This window comes from Saccopteryx leptura, chromosome 3, assembly GCF_036850995.1.
Source record: "Saccopteryx leptura isolate mSacLep1 chromosome 3, mSacLep1_pri_phased_curated, whole genome shotgun sequence".
NCBI lineage: Eukaryota > Metazoa > Chordata > Mammalia > Chiroptera > Emballonuridae > Saccopteryx > Saccopteryx leptura.
The window spans coordinates 288,118,317-288,133,080 of record NC_089505.1 but is presented as its reverse complement, the minus strand read 5'-3'; the positions used below and the strand labels follow the sequence as shown (position 1 = coordinate 288,133,080).

The following is a 14,764-nucleotide window of genomic DNA, read 5'->3' as shown; positions in this document are numbered from 1 at the left end:
ATTATAAGGAAAATCTGGAGAAAACAGCATTGAGATAATGAAACATAAAAAATTAATCCTTTTGAGAAAGGTTCATGATGATAGTGAAACTATTGGCATTTAAGGCAAAGTTCAACTCATTGATCTTTAAGGGCAGAATTAAACAGTGGGCAAGAGACTAGAAATTCTCCCCAATTAAAAAAGTCACACCTGTACCCCACTCCAGACTATTAATAAAGGGGCCTGTTTGTTAAAAGGATTGAGAGCACTTAAACAGAGGGAAAGCAGAGAAGAAATTTTACTTCCCAGAAATGCAACCAGTTTGGGGTTACTTGTGGTTACAGGGCAAAGCAAACCTAATCAAATTCACATATCATTTTAGCTACTGGTTTCAAAAAGAAAAGCAACATATACCAGAATGGTTTATAAATGAGCTTTCTTTCTTGCCCTGTGTCATTGGTATAGGTTCTAGTAATCTACAAAATGGGACAAAGGTCAGGGAGAGTGAGAGAAACACACACACCACACACACACACACACACGCACACACACACGCACACACACACCCCTCTTGCAAATGAAGTAAAAACTGAACAGACCAGAGCTGGCTGGCTTAGTATGCATGGTAGTGGTAAGGGACATTATGAACACATATTCTCCATCCGTATCAGAAATTATGAAGAATTGTGTTGAACACAAGTGATTTTTAACTGAACCAAGAAAACACACTTCACTTTTTAAGTTCTTTGAGGCAGCATGTTGGGCGGGGGGGGTGGGGCAGGCGGGGGAGAGTAATGGATTCAGTAAATCAGACCATCCCTCAGCTATGCCCTAGGACCCACACTCTGTCTGTTGTCTGCTGTCTTGGCCGGCTTCCCCGCCCCCTAGTCTTCCTGCCATCTTCCCACTGAGGCCCATTCCCATCTCCCACTCCTCTATGAGTCTGTTTGGCTCCAGGGTACCTCAGAGCCAGTGATTTTCCCTGTATGGGGGCCTAGACTGACTATAATGCTTCCCTACCCCGGGTATGAAGTCTTGTATGAGAGGCTAAGCCTTGCCCACCATCTTGGTTTTCCCCTTGGTCTAAGTAACTCTCTCTGAGCATCCTTCAGGCTGAGGGGCCTAGGGCGGAATGACAAAAAGGTTATACTATCCCTCCTCATGAATTTGGAGTGAAACATCTTTCCATTAGAACCTGAAATAAGAAAGTGAAGTTTTGAAAGTAAGGTAATGTGTCTGTAAAAAAGTGGTCAGAATGTGAAAATGCAAGGCAGGCAGTATCATCGGACAGAGGGACCCAGGGACAGAAAGCTAGAAGATATTTCAGTGACATCCCTTGTTCAAGTCAGTCCTTTGTATTCAGGCACACTTGTTTGGTTCCTTGAATCTCTAAAATACTGATCTGGGCCCCAAGAGACCTGGGAATACTTTGGGCCAAATCCTGTGCAAAATATTTGGGGGATGATATGATTCCCAGGGCTTTGGGGTGGTTCTCTGGGTCTTTTCAAGTGCAGAGCTCCCCTGAGCCCTGCAAGCAGAGACGAGTGAACAGCTTGTTTCTGTACTGCTTAATTCGGGCTGGCCTGGTGGGAGGCTGACCCAGTTCTCCGGCTGCACCTATGCATGCACATCTCAGGAATGCTCCCTCTGAAAGAGCATATTTAGTTTTTTCACACACTGCCTCCACATTTTGACAACTCTAGACATAATCAGATTGTCTATTTTCTAAGTATGGGGACAAGAATAGGACTTCTGATTCCTCTTTCCTCAAGCCACTAAGAAAAAAATACCCTTAGAACAGGAATTTTCAACTTTGTTGATCTCATGGCACACATAAACTAATAACTAAAATTCTGTGACACAACAAAAAACATATTTTTTGCTGATCTGACCAAACAATAGGTATAATTTTGATTCATTCACATCAGATGGCTATTGTGTTGTCTGCTGTCTTTTTTTGTATCTGACAATCTAAGGAAAAGGAGGTCAGTGCCCTTCACTAAACAGTGCTGCATGCTGTAAAGATTCTTGATGCACACCAGTTGAAAATCTCTGCCTTAGAACATTGCCTAGAAAGTTAATAGGACTTCTAAAAACTATACCAGTATATTATATTAGACACACATGCACACATACTTTTTTTTCAGACAGTGTAAGAGATTATATCATGAAAAATGAATCTTTACCTTGGATGTTCAATTCCCTTCTCCAGATGGAGGGAGCCACTACCAACTTTCTTGGGTAGCCTTCCAGAAATTTCCCATAGATAGGAACATGTATGTGTGTGTGTGTGTGTGTACATATATTTAAGCTACACTCATTGTCCTACACCTGCCTTTGTTCACTTACTTCTCTCTTGGCAGTTGTTCCACACCCGCACATTCAGATCTGTGTCTCCTGCCCCCTCCCCCTTTTAAGTGGCTGTATGATGTTCCCTTGTTGTGACTGGATGACAGTCTATTTAATCAGCCCTCTAAAACATTTAGGTGGTGTCTGGTGTTCTGCTGTTCTAAAAACTGTTGTGATGGACAACAAACAAGACTTTTAGAGAACTGTGATTTTATAACAGCAGGGAAACTAGACAGCCAGGAAGCAAAATTTAAAAAGTTAAAACATTTCATTGAAAATTTTCTACAGGCCCTGGCTGGGTTGCTTAGTGGATAATGTGCCCTCCTGGAGAGCCAAGGTCACAGGTTTGATTCCCCGTCAGGGCACATCAAAGAAGCAATCAATGAGCGCACGACTAAAACTGGAACAACTACATGGTACAACAAGTTGATACTTTTATCTCTCTGCCTTTCCATCTCTTTCTTTCTTAAACCAATGGAAAAACTAAAAAAAATAATAATAAATTATATGGTATTAAGGGTTTGGGAAAGAATCAGCCATAATCTTACCTTCCCTGACACAATTATTTTTATGTTTGCATATTATTTTCAAGCCCTTGTCCCCAAACATATTTTTACATAGTTGTCATCACAATTTAATTAGTTTTTTTTAGAGGTGTAATTTCTGTCTAAATTTAAACAACCTAAACAAGATATTAGTGCCCTTTAATTTCTTCCTCCCCTTTCCCCAAACTGTACCCACTCATCTGCCAAGAATTTTGACACAAACATCTTTCCATGTGTTTCTGTATTTGTAAACTCTATTTGCTCCTGAACTGCTTTGAAGCTAGTCTTCCATTTATTTCTGTACCTGCCCCCTCATCACTGTGGGCACTGGTTATGAGCCGCATCCTGTTGAATTTAACCACCAACCAGAAGGCCTTTTAAGAAGACTGTTCACGAACAGCTTTTCTGGAGGAGGTCCATTTAGGGAGAGATTTCCAGAGATGGGAATATAGAGAAAGTGGCCTCCTCCTCTAATACAGGGCAGTCTGGGAAAGAGGTGACTTCTGCATTGTGTCACTCCATGCCTAATTCCAGTTATCAGTTTTTAGGATCTATTGTCATCAAGTATGGGCCTGCAGTGAAAATCCTACCTGGCCTTCCTCCTTAACCATGTCCACCTGCTTCTGAGGGCTTCAGGACCTCCCCAGCCCAACCTTGGGCAGGTCTCCTTTATGAGAAATTGATTTATTGAAATTTTGTGAATTGCATTAACCTTGAAGCAGGGTTAAAGATCTTACTGACTTTAAGGAAGAAACTTGATTTAGTGGGTAACAAAAACCTAGACTGAGCCTTGGCATTCCTGGGATCTCCTCAACCCAGTTTCTTCCTTAATTGCCTTGTGATGTAAATCAGGTTATTTCACTTCTTCAAGCCTCTTTACATACACACACACACACACACACACACACACACACACACACACACACACACACATATATATGAGCAAGGGAGGGAGAGGAAGAGAGAAAGCGAGAGATAATAAAGGATGTTTTAAAGTGATCTCTAACATCCTTATAATGTTGTAAAGTAGCGTACCTTAATTCCACAGGTTATGTAGAGACATCAAGGCAGAAAACAGAAGAATGTTTAGGAGGAGATTTATTAATAAGCCGGCTACATATGACTTACATGAGGTATAGCTAACCCAAATCATGTGTCCCAAAATAGCCCTGAAGCTAGTTATATAGACTTGATCACATATAGGTTGGGGGAAAAGGAGGGGGAGCATGACACAATAATCAATCATTATCAAGCTTACAACATTCATCTGTAGGATCTATAAAAAACATTTTTATATATTAAAACTTAAAAGGCAACACAATAGTGATGTCATTTTACAAATCAAAGACATTTACAAATCTTTTAGTGTCTACCCCCCCCCTATCCCTTTGTCTAGAGCAGGGGTCGGAAAACTTTTTGGCTGAGAGAGTCATAAATGCCACATATTTTAATAATTTTTTTTTATTTATTTATTTTTACAGAGACAGAGAGAGAGAGAGAGAGAGAGAGAGAGAGAGGGATAGACAGGGACAGAGAGATGAGAAGCATCAATCATTAGTTTTTCGTTGCGACACCTTAGTTGTTCATTGATTGCTTTCTCATATGTGCCTTGACCGCGGGCCTTCAGTAGACCGAGTAACTCCTTGCTGGAGCCAGCGACCTTGGGTCCAAGCTGGTGAGCTTTTGCTCAAACCAGATGAGCCCGCGCTCAAGCTGGCGACCTCGGGGTCTTGAACCCGGATCCTTCCGCATCCCAGTCCGATGCTCTATTCACTGCGCCACCGCCTGGTCAGGCAATGCCACATATTTTAAAATGTAATTCCATGAGAGCCATACAACGACCCGTGTACGTTACACATTATTCAATAAAAATTTGGTGTTGTCCCAGAGGACAGCTGTGATTGGCTCCAGCCACCCGCAACCATGAACATGAGCGGTAGAAAATGAATGGATTGTAATACATGAGAATGTTTTATATTTTTAACTTTTTTTTTATTAAAGATTTGTCTGCAAGCCAGATGCAGCCATCAAAAGAGCCACATCTGGCTCGCAAGCCATAGGTTCCCAACCCCTGGTCTAGAGGTATATGTTACTCTCAGGACTCCAGGGGGGAGGAAGAGTTAAAATCAGTGTAGGATATGCAAACATTGTCTCCTGAAGGATCCCATTGAAAGGGGAAAGGAAGTTCTTCAGATAACCTTTATTCTTTCAGAGAACTATAGTTAAACTATGACTAGATGACCCAATTGTCCTTGTAAGCCAGGAAGCTCCCACATTCTTCTCCCTCAATTCTCTAAAGAAACAAGGGGGCAAGAAGCCTGACTTTTCCTCTTTAAAATGGCATTGCCAATACTAAGTTTTACAGTTCTTTGGCACCTTATCATAATAACTCTAACAATTTGATTTTATAAGTTCAAGAATTATTATCCATTTCTGTTTTTTAAGGGCTTTCCATTCTGTTGCTAGGGTCTTAACTTGACTCACTCTTCGGCTTCTCAACCTTCCTTTCAGCCTGCCTCCTTTCGCAACCCCTGTGCCAGGCTCTTTGCGAGGCAGAGCGAGCCCTCCACTCAAAATCACTCTCCCACCCACGACTGAGCATTGCCAACACCTGGATTCTTCTAAGACTCTTCAATTTTTTTCTAAATGTCTAGTCTTCTGCTCATTATTTTCCTCATGGTTTCTTCAGTATCTTCCAAGGCTGGCTCAAGGGGACTTGCATCGTCCATCACTCGTCATTGGCCAGGCCACCAATTTGGGGGAGATAGCCTCCAACGCCTCCAGCACTCCCTTACTCCTTGCATCCTGGGCCAGAATCCCAAATCAGCATCACTCTGGATAGCCAGGGGCCGAAAGCATTATGACCTAAGTATAGACTTGGTAGTGTAACTGCATTCACAGAGCATCTTTCTGGATGGAACATTTCTATTAGATGCTATGAAATGTTACAAAGAAACAGGCACCACAGAGCCTAAAAGAGTGGCAGTACATGGCACGTATGCCACATAAAAGCCTAGACATAGCCTAGAATTAAATTGTTTATTCCATTTTATACTTCACAGTGAAGAAAGAACAGTCATTTCATGTCCTGTGGCTCTGTGTGGTCATACATTTCTAAGGTCTAGAGTAGTGCTTTATCATTTATAGCAAACCTTCACATGCATGATTCCACGTGAGTAAGTAGAATGAGTGTTATTGCCATTTTATAGGGAGAGCACAGGAAGAAAGTTACAGTCACACAAAGGAACAGAGTAGGAACATAAATCTAAGTGTTCTGTCTCCTACAGTGATGGAATTTACTTTATATGTCATATTACTGGCCCACAAAATTTTACTTTATAGGGCTGGTTTTCTTGTTTACACCATCTCACAATGTAAGATGAAAGGAAAGAACAAAGACATTTATGTGAACAACAAAACCCATCAGTTATTTCTTAATCTTTGAATAGAAAGGTCTACAGAAGCAAAAGATAGAATTTTGCTAACTGGATATTAGCTGAGTGCTCTTAAGCCCAGTGAGAGACTACCAGCTACAGAGATGTGTCGAGGAGGTTGCCATATACACCTCACAGTATAAAATTCCTATTTGTGATGAGACCATCTAGGGACTTATGATCAGGGCAGGAAGTCATCTCTTTTTGTGCCATGGATCCCTTTGGTGGTTTGTGAAACCTATAGACCCCTTTTAAGGCCAATATGTATGTGTTTTTTTCAAAATAACAGTGTTTTTTTTAAAGATTTTATTTATTGGTTTTACACAGAGAGGAAAGAGAGAAGGGGTGGGGAAACAAGAATTATCAACTCATAGTTGTTTCACTTTAGTTGTTCATTGATTGCTTGTCATATGTGCCTTGACTGAGCAAGCACAAAGGTTTTATTGGGCGCTTCTTCTATGTGCCCTGGCCGGGATTCGAACCTGGGTCCCCCGCACGCCAGGCCGACGCTCTACCGCTGAGCCAACCAGCCAGGGCCATAAGCACAAAGGTTTTAAACCGGCAACCTCAGCGTTCCAGGTCAATGCTCTATCTACTGTACCACCAGAAGCCAGCCTAAAATAATAGTGTTTTTTAAATGTAAAAATATATTACATATGATTATAAAGAAAACCAACTGCATTAGAACACAGCACACATTCTCATGCATTCTCAGTATGGGGTGGTATTAATTCAAGTGCCTTGGTGGTATTAAAATTTTTTATTGTGATTTAATTTTTAAATTTTTATTAATTTTTTGCTTTCATGTAAAACTTTCCCTTCCCCAGATTTAACAAGATATATATTGAAAATATATATATATAGATAAAAATTATATATATTTAAGGTGTACAATGTGATCATTTGATATATGTATACATTGTGTAATAATTACCACAATCAAGCTGGTTAACCCATCCATTACCTCATATAGTTACCATTTTTTGGGTGTGTATGTGGCCTTTTAGCAAATACCAAGTATACAATATAGTATTATTAACTATAGTTACCATGCTGTACATCAGATCCCCAGAACTTATTCATCTTATATCTGAAAATTTGCACCATTTGACCAACATTCCATTTCCCCTACCCCCAACCCCTGGCAACCACCTTTCTACTCTCTGCTTCTATAAATTTGACTTTTTTTAGACTTATGGTATTAAAATTTAATGAGGAAGGGTTAGTGATTAGGAGAAAATTGTCTAAAAACATTCCTAGAGCCCTGGCTGGTTAGCTCAGTGATAGAGCATCAGCCCAGTGTGTGGAAGTCCCGGGTTCGATTTCTGGCCAGAGCACACAGGAGAAGCGCCCATCTGCTTCTCCACCCCTTCCCCCTCTCCTACCTCTCTGTCTCTCTCTTCCCCTCCCACAGCCAAGGCTCCATTGGAGCAAAATTGACCCAGACACTGAGGAGGGCTCCATGGGCTCCACCTCAGGCGCTAGAATGGCTCCAGCCAGCCACAGCAGAGCAACACTCCCAATGGGCAGAGCATCCCCTCTGGTGGGCATGCAGGAGTCTGTCTGACTACCTCCCCACTTCTAACTTCGGAAAAATACAAAAAATGAAACAAAACAAAATATTCCAGAAAGGAAGAGCAATTTTAAAAAGCTTGAGAAACACTGAAATGGAATACCAAAATACTTAGAACATGTTTTGTAGGGTAATATACATGCTTTTTAAAAATACATTTATTGGCCCTGGCCGGTTGGCTCAGTGGTAGAGCATCGGCCTGGCGTGCGGGAGTCCCGGGTTAGATTCCCGGCCAGGGCACACAGGGAGAAGTGCCCATCTGCTTCTCCACCCCTCCCCCTCTCCTTCCTCTCTGTCTCTCTCTTCCCCTCCTGCAGCCAAGGCTCCATTGGAGCAGCGATTGCTCCGGCGCTGAGGATGACTCTGTGGCCTCTGCCTCAGGCGCTAGAATGGCTCTGATTGCAGCAGAGCGACGCCCCAGATAGGCAGAGCATCGCCCCCTGGTGGGCATGCCGGGTGGATCCCGGTCGGGGCGCATGCGGGAGTCTGTCTGCCTCCCCATTTCCAACTTCAGAAAAATACAGAAAGGAAAAAATAAAATAAAAAAATACATTTATTGAATTTAGAGAGAGGAAGACAAATGTCGATTTGTTGCTCCCCTCTATCCATGCATTTGTTAGTTGACTCTCAAAAGTCCCCCAATCAGAGATTAAACCTGCAACCTTGGCATATCAAGACGATGTTCTAACCAACTGAGTTTCCTGGCCGAGGCTAATATATATATGTGGTTTTGATTAACACATTAAATAATGAGATTGAGCAGTGAGCTTAATAATAATAACTATTACAGTTTAGAAGTAGTGACACGCATAAAGTATTTTTGGAGACTTGATCAACACCTCTAATGTGATATGAAAATACCAGTGATATCTGTTGCTGACATACTACTACAGCTACTGTGCTGTGTCACCTATTTTCATAATTAAGGGAAGTGCCTAATTTCTGCTAGGGGTTAGTAAAAATAAAGATGTAATTTTTTTCTCATCTGAGTTCACAGACTACCAAGTATTCCTGCATGTTAAGCACCAGTGTAATCCCAAGTGTCCAGGCTTGAAATGCCAGAATAGTCTGACCCCCTTCTCTCCCCCCAACCCACCCACATCCAAGTGATTGGTTGGTCCTAATGATTCTACCTCCAGCATCCCCAGCCTTCCTGTGATTGTTGCCACTATTCCAGGGCAGGCGTGTGACTCACATCGACTATGGCGCTTGCTTCTCGCTGAGCTGTGCTTTAGTCTCTTCCCCCTCCCGTCTATCCAAATCACCTCTTTTAGATTGATATTCACTCTTATTTTCTCTCCTGGTTTAGAAACCTTGTCAACAAAATTAAGCTCATATCACCCTGACAAGGTAGGTCAGTTAGTTGTAGCATCGTCCCAATATGCCAAGGTTATGGGTTTGAGCTCCGGTCAGGACACATACAAGAATCAACCAATGAATTCATAAATAAAAGAAAAACAATTTGATGTTTCTCTCTTGCTTTCACTTCCTTTTCCTATAAAAATTAGTCAATTAAAAAAAGTTTATAAACAAACAAAATTAAGCTCATATCCTTTAACTCTGAATTCAAAGCCCTACTTGATTGTCCCACAATTTAAAAAAAGAAGGTCTTGGCCCTGGCCAGTTGGCTCAGTGGTAGAGCGTCGGCCTGGCGTGCAGAAGTCCCGGGTTCGATTCCCCGCCAGGGCACACAGGAGAGGCACCTATCTGCTTCTCCACCCCTCCCCCTCTCCTTCCTCTCTGTCTCTTCCCCTCCCGCAGCGAGGCTCCATTGGAGCAAAGATGGCCTGGGCGCTGGGGATGGCTTCTTGGCCTCTGCCCTAGGCGCTAGAGTGGCTCTGGTCGCGACAGAGCGACGCCCCAGAGGGGCAGAGCATCGCCCCCTGGTGGGCAGAGCATCGCCCCCTGGTGGGCAGAGCGTCGCCCCCTGGTGGGCGTGCCGGGTGGATCCCGGTCGGGCGCATGCAGGAGTCTGTTTCTCCCCGTTTCCAGCTTCAGAAAAATACAAAAAAAAAAGGTCTTTATGGTAAAACTCACCTCTGCCTTCTCCCATGACACCCCACCCTATTTGTAACCTAACCTATTACAGTCTCTATGGTCTCCTGAAACTATTTCTTACCTATCATCTTTTTTTTTTTTTTTTTTTACAAAGACAGAGAGATTCAGAGAGAGGGATAGATAGGGACAGACAGACAGGAATGGAGAGATCTGAGAAGCATCAATCATCAGTTTTTCGTTGTGAGACCTTAGTTGTTCATTGATTGCTTTCTCATATGTGCCTTGACCGCAGGCCTTCAGCAGACCGAATAACCCCTTGCTCAAGCCAGTGACCTTGGGTCCAAGCTGGTGAGCTTTTGCTCAAACCAGATGAGCCCGCGCTCAAGCTGGTGAGCTCAGGGTCTCGAACCTGGGTCCTCTGCATCCCAGTCCGACACTCTATCCACTGTGCCACCGCCTGGTCAGGCTCTTACCTATCATCTTCTGTTACCTGTCCTCCCATTCTTCAAATGGTAACTTGAACTAAGAGCCTTTTTTTGTTGTTGTTTTTTGTATTTTTCTGAAGTTGGAAATGGAGAGGCAGTCAGACAGACTCCCGCATGCACCCGACCGGGATCCACCTGGCACACCCACCAGGGGGCGATGCTCTGCCCATCTGGGGCATCGCTCTGTTGCAACCAGAGCCATTCTAGCGCCTGAGGCAGAGGCCATGCAGCCATCCTCAGTGCCCAGGCCAACTTTGCTCCAATGGAGCCTTGGCTGTGGGAGGGGAAGAGAGAGACAGAGAGGAAGGAGAGGGGGAGGGGTGGAGAAGCAGATGGGCGCTTCTCCTGTGTGCCCTGGCTGGGAATCAAACCTGGGACTCCTGCATGCCAGGCCGATGCTCTACCACTGAGCCAACAGGCCAGGGCCAACAGTTTTTTTACTAAGTAGTGTTTTACCTTGTTGGCTGTTGAGGCACTCTAGCGCCACCCTTTTCTCTCACGTCAAAACTGATCATTGCATTTTTTTTTTCATTTTTTCGAAGTTGGAAACGGGGAGGCAGTCAGACAGACTCCCGCATGCGCCCGACCGGGATCCACCCGGCATGCCCACCAGGGGGCGATGCTCTGCCCCTCTGGGGCATTGCTCTGTTGCATCCAGAGCCGTTCTAGCGCCTGGGGCAGAGGCTACAGAGCCATCCCCAGCGCCCGGGCCATCTTTGCTCCAATGGAGCCTCAGCTGCGGGAGGGGAAGAGAGAGACAGAGAGGAAGGAGAGGGGGAGGAGTGGAGAAGCAGATGGGCATTTTTCCTGTGTGCCCCGGCCGGGAATCGAACCTGGGACTCCTGCATGCCAGGCCAACGCTCTACCACTGAGCCAACCAGCCAGGGTCGGATCATTGCATTTTTAAAAAGCAAAATTTTTTCTTCCCAAACCCCAAAGTGCTTGTACAAAATTTGGAAATTATAAAAAAATTTTTTTCCTTTTTTAATTTACCCTTTTATTTAATTTATTTATTAAATTTAATGCAGTGACATTGATAAATCAGGGTACATATGTTGAAAGAAAACATCTCTAGATTATTTTGACATTTGATTGTGCTGTGTATGGAAATTATAAAATTTAAAAGATAAAAATTTAAAGAAGTAAGGAATCACCCACAATTTAATTTTATTACTCACTGACAAATTATTGCAAAATTATTTTTAAAAAATATTTATATTCAGTGAGAGGAAGGGAGGCAAAGAGACAGACTCTTGCATGCACCCCAACTAGGATCCACCTGGCAAGCCCCTGGGGTCGATGCTCTGCCCATCTGGGGCGTTACTCCGTTGCTCAGCAACTGAGCTCTTCTTAGTGCCTGATGAGGAGGCCATCTGCAGCGCCTGGGGTCAATTTCCTCTAATCAAGCCATGGCTGCAAGAGCGGATGAGAGAGAGAGAGAGAGAGAGAGAGAGAGAGAGAAGCAAGAGGGGAAGGGGTAGAAAAGCAGATCAGTGTTTCTCCTCTATGCCTTGAATGGGAATTGAACCAAGACATTCACATGCCGGGCCAATGCTCTCCCACTTAGCCAACCGGCCAGGGTGCAAAATTATTTAATTTTAATTTCATGCATTTATAAAATAATTCATAGTCTATACAAAGAAATTTGGGAAATGTAGATGAATAGAAAGACGTTAAAAAAGAATCACCTGTAAATCTCATAGCACGTTTACAAATTGGAATTCCATTGTTTATACAGATGTAATTCCTGCTTTTTTATCTAAAATCATGACATGAGTTATCAAGAACTTTGTTAAAAATGGAACATAATTCCATTAATAACTCATTTAATCTTTCCTCTACTGTGAAATAACCGGCATGTTTATTTTTAAAAAACAATTTTATTTTTCATTCTAATCACAAAATAATGCTGATGTATTATTTAAAAATTCAAGCCTCGGAGATAATGCAAATTTTAAAATTCAGTATATAAACCCATGTAAACACACTAGGGCTATTTCAGAATTGGAATTTCAAGAACTGCTTACATTAGACAGGAAGAGGGCGCTCCAGAAACAGCTCGGAGGAGGCACAATCAATTGAGAATCTGGATCACAGTCAAAGTTAAACAGAGAAGAAGGTGGGGGTCTACATAGTGTGAGAGGAGAAGGTTGTCATAAAAACCACCTACTCCCTTCTCCCATCTCACAGGCAAAAACATACAGGTCATGGTATCTGATAATTCTTACTGTAATTCTATCAAGTAAGACTCACTGCTCAGGAACGTCAGTCCTTGACAGGACCTAATGCTAAGTGCAAATCCCTCCTTCAGATCTGAGGAAATTGGAGCCTGAGCTAAATGGCTTTTGCAGGTCGTATATAGCAAGTCCAAAACCAGATCTTCCAATCACTGCGACCTTCCCTATATCATGCTGCACTAAATGCCCTCCATTAAAATGGTTAAAATGTAGAGGTGTCACCAAGAAGGGGTAATGATTTTATCCACATATTCAGTACAGACAGATGACTCTCTCAAAGTTGACACCCAGCATTTACAAAAGGTTGGGACACAAGACGGGCAAATTGTGATGAGAAGTGGGAGTCAGAAAAGCGTTAGCGCTACTTCCCAAACTTCCTTCTCACTTCACCTTCCTGATCTTTGTCACAGCTGGTACTACCTGTAACATGTGTTTAATATTTCTATTTAAAAGGACGCAATTTCTGCCTGACCTGTGGTGGCACAGTGGGATGGGGCGTCGACCTGGAGCACTGAGGTTGCCAGTTCGAAGCCTTGGGCTTGCCTGGTCGAGGCGCGTATGGGAGTTGATGCTTCCTGCTCCTCCCCCTCCCCTCTCCCCTTTCTCTAAAAATCAATAAATAAAATATTTTTTTTAAAAAGGACGCAATTTCAAGGTTTAAATATGAACTTTATCCTTATTTAAAATGACAAAATCCATGAAAAATCACCAGTTTTATAGGCTGGTTGTTTTTTCTAATGTGCATTAAAATAAGACATAAAAAATGTAAATGTCCATCCTTGTATTACCTAAAATTATCATGCTTGTCATTAGCATGTATATCATATTTTGAGAAACACTGATTTAGCTCCTAGGTAGAACTGTGAGGGCTTCTAAGCAGCATGAGTGTTGTGCCATGAGCCAGAAGGCCCTGGAAAATCCAAAAGATAAACTTTACTATTTTATTACCATCCAAATTTAGCCCTAGTATTGGCCAGGGACTAGGAAAAGAGGTGGGAGTTGGGTGGTGGGAACCATCGCAGAAGCTGTCACAGGAAGGCAGGGAGGTGAAGAGGAAAGCCACAGCCAGAGGAAATATATGGCAGAAGACCTGAGCTTTGGGAAAGGGCAGGTACTGTGGGGCCCACGGGTGAATGGGGCCGCTGCGCTCAGCTGTGGTGTCTGCTCCAGGGAGCAGCCCCAGCCCTTAGCCAAATTGTGAAGATGGCAGAGGTACAACCCTCCCCACTACCTTCCCTGTGTGTTCTCGCTCCCAAGAAAAGTGCTATTCAATCAAAGCATTTAGGGTGGAGTGCCTGAATACTGATGACCTCTCAGAGCCCTGGGTCCCAGAAAATGGTAGCTATCGGCCAATGGGATGAGCTGCTGAAGGAATTTCTTCGGCATTTAGGAAAGTGTGGTGGAGAGGTAGTGTGCTTGAACTTGAAAGAGGTAGTGGACTTGGAAAGTCCACCTCAGCCAACCCTGAAGTCAGTCCTGACAGTGAGGAGACTAAAGTAGGACCCTTGCCAATACATCCCAACAAGTCCTGATTACTTTTTTTTTTTTTCGTGACAGCTACAGAGAGAGAGACAGATAGAAACAGACAGACAGGAAGGGAGAGTGATGAGAAGCATCAATTCTTAATTGCGGCACCTCAGTTGTTCATTGAATGCTTTTTCACATGTGCCTTGACTGGGGGGGGCTACAGCAGAGCGAGTGACCCCTTGCTCAAGCCAGCGACCTTGGGCTCCAGCCAGAGACCTTGGGCTTCAAGCCAGCGACCATGGGGTCATGTGTAGGATCCCATGGTCAAGTCAGTGACCCTGCGCTCAAGCCAGCAAGCTCCAGGGTTTCAAACCTGGGTCCTCCACATCCCAGTCGGACGCTCTATCCACTGCACCACCACCTGGTTAGGCAAGGCCTGATTATTATTTTTTAAATGTTGCACTAATGTACACATAATATAAATTTACCATCTTAACCGTCTTTAAGTGTGTTCAGTGGCATTCAGAATATTCACATGGTTGTACAACCATCACCACTATGCCTCTCTAGAGCTTTTTCATTTTCCCAAACTCAAATTCTGTTCCCATTAAACAATAATTCTCCGTTTCCCCTCCTCCCAACCCCTGGCAAGCACCATTCTGCTTTTTAGCTCTATGAATTTGACTCCTGCAGGTGC

At 43.4% G+C, this 14,764-nt stretch overlaps 1 protein-coding gene across 1 annotated transcript in view; it reads left to right on the top strand.

Annotated features, from left to right (window-relative positions):
* TRIM54 (tripartite motif containing 54) overlaps positions 1 to 14,764 on the top strand; it is a 28,930-nt gene that overhangs the window by 858 nt on the left and 13,308 nt on the right. The gene's annotated exons all lie outside the window — the stretch shown is intronic.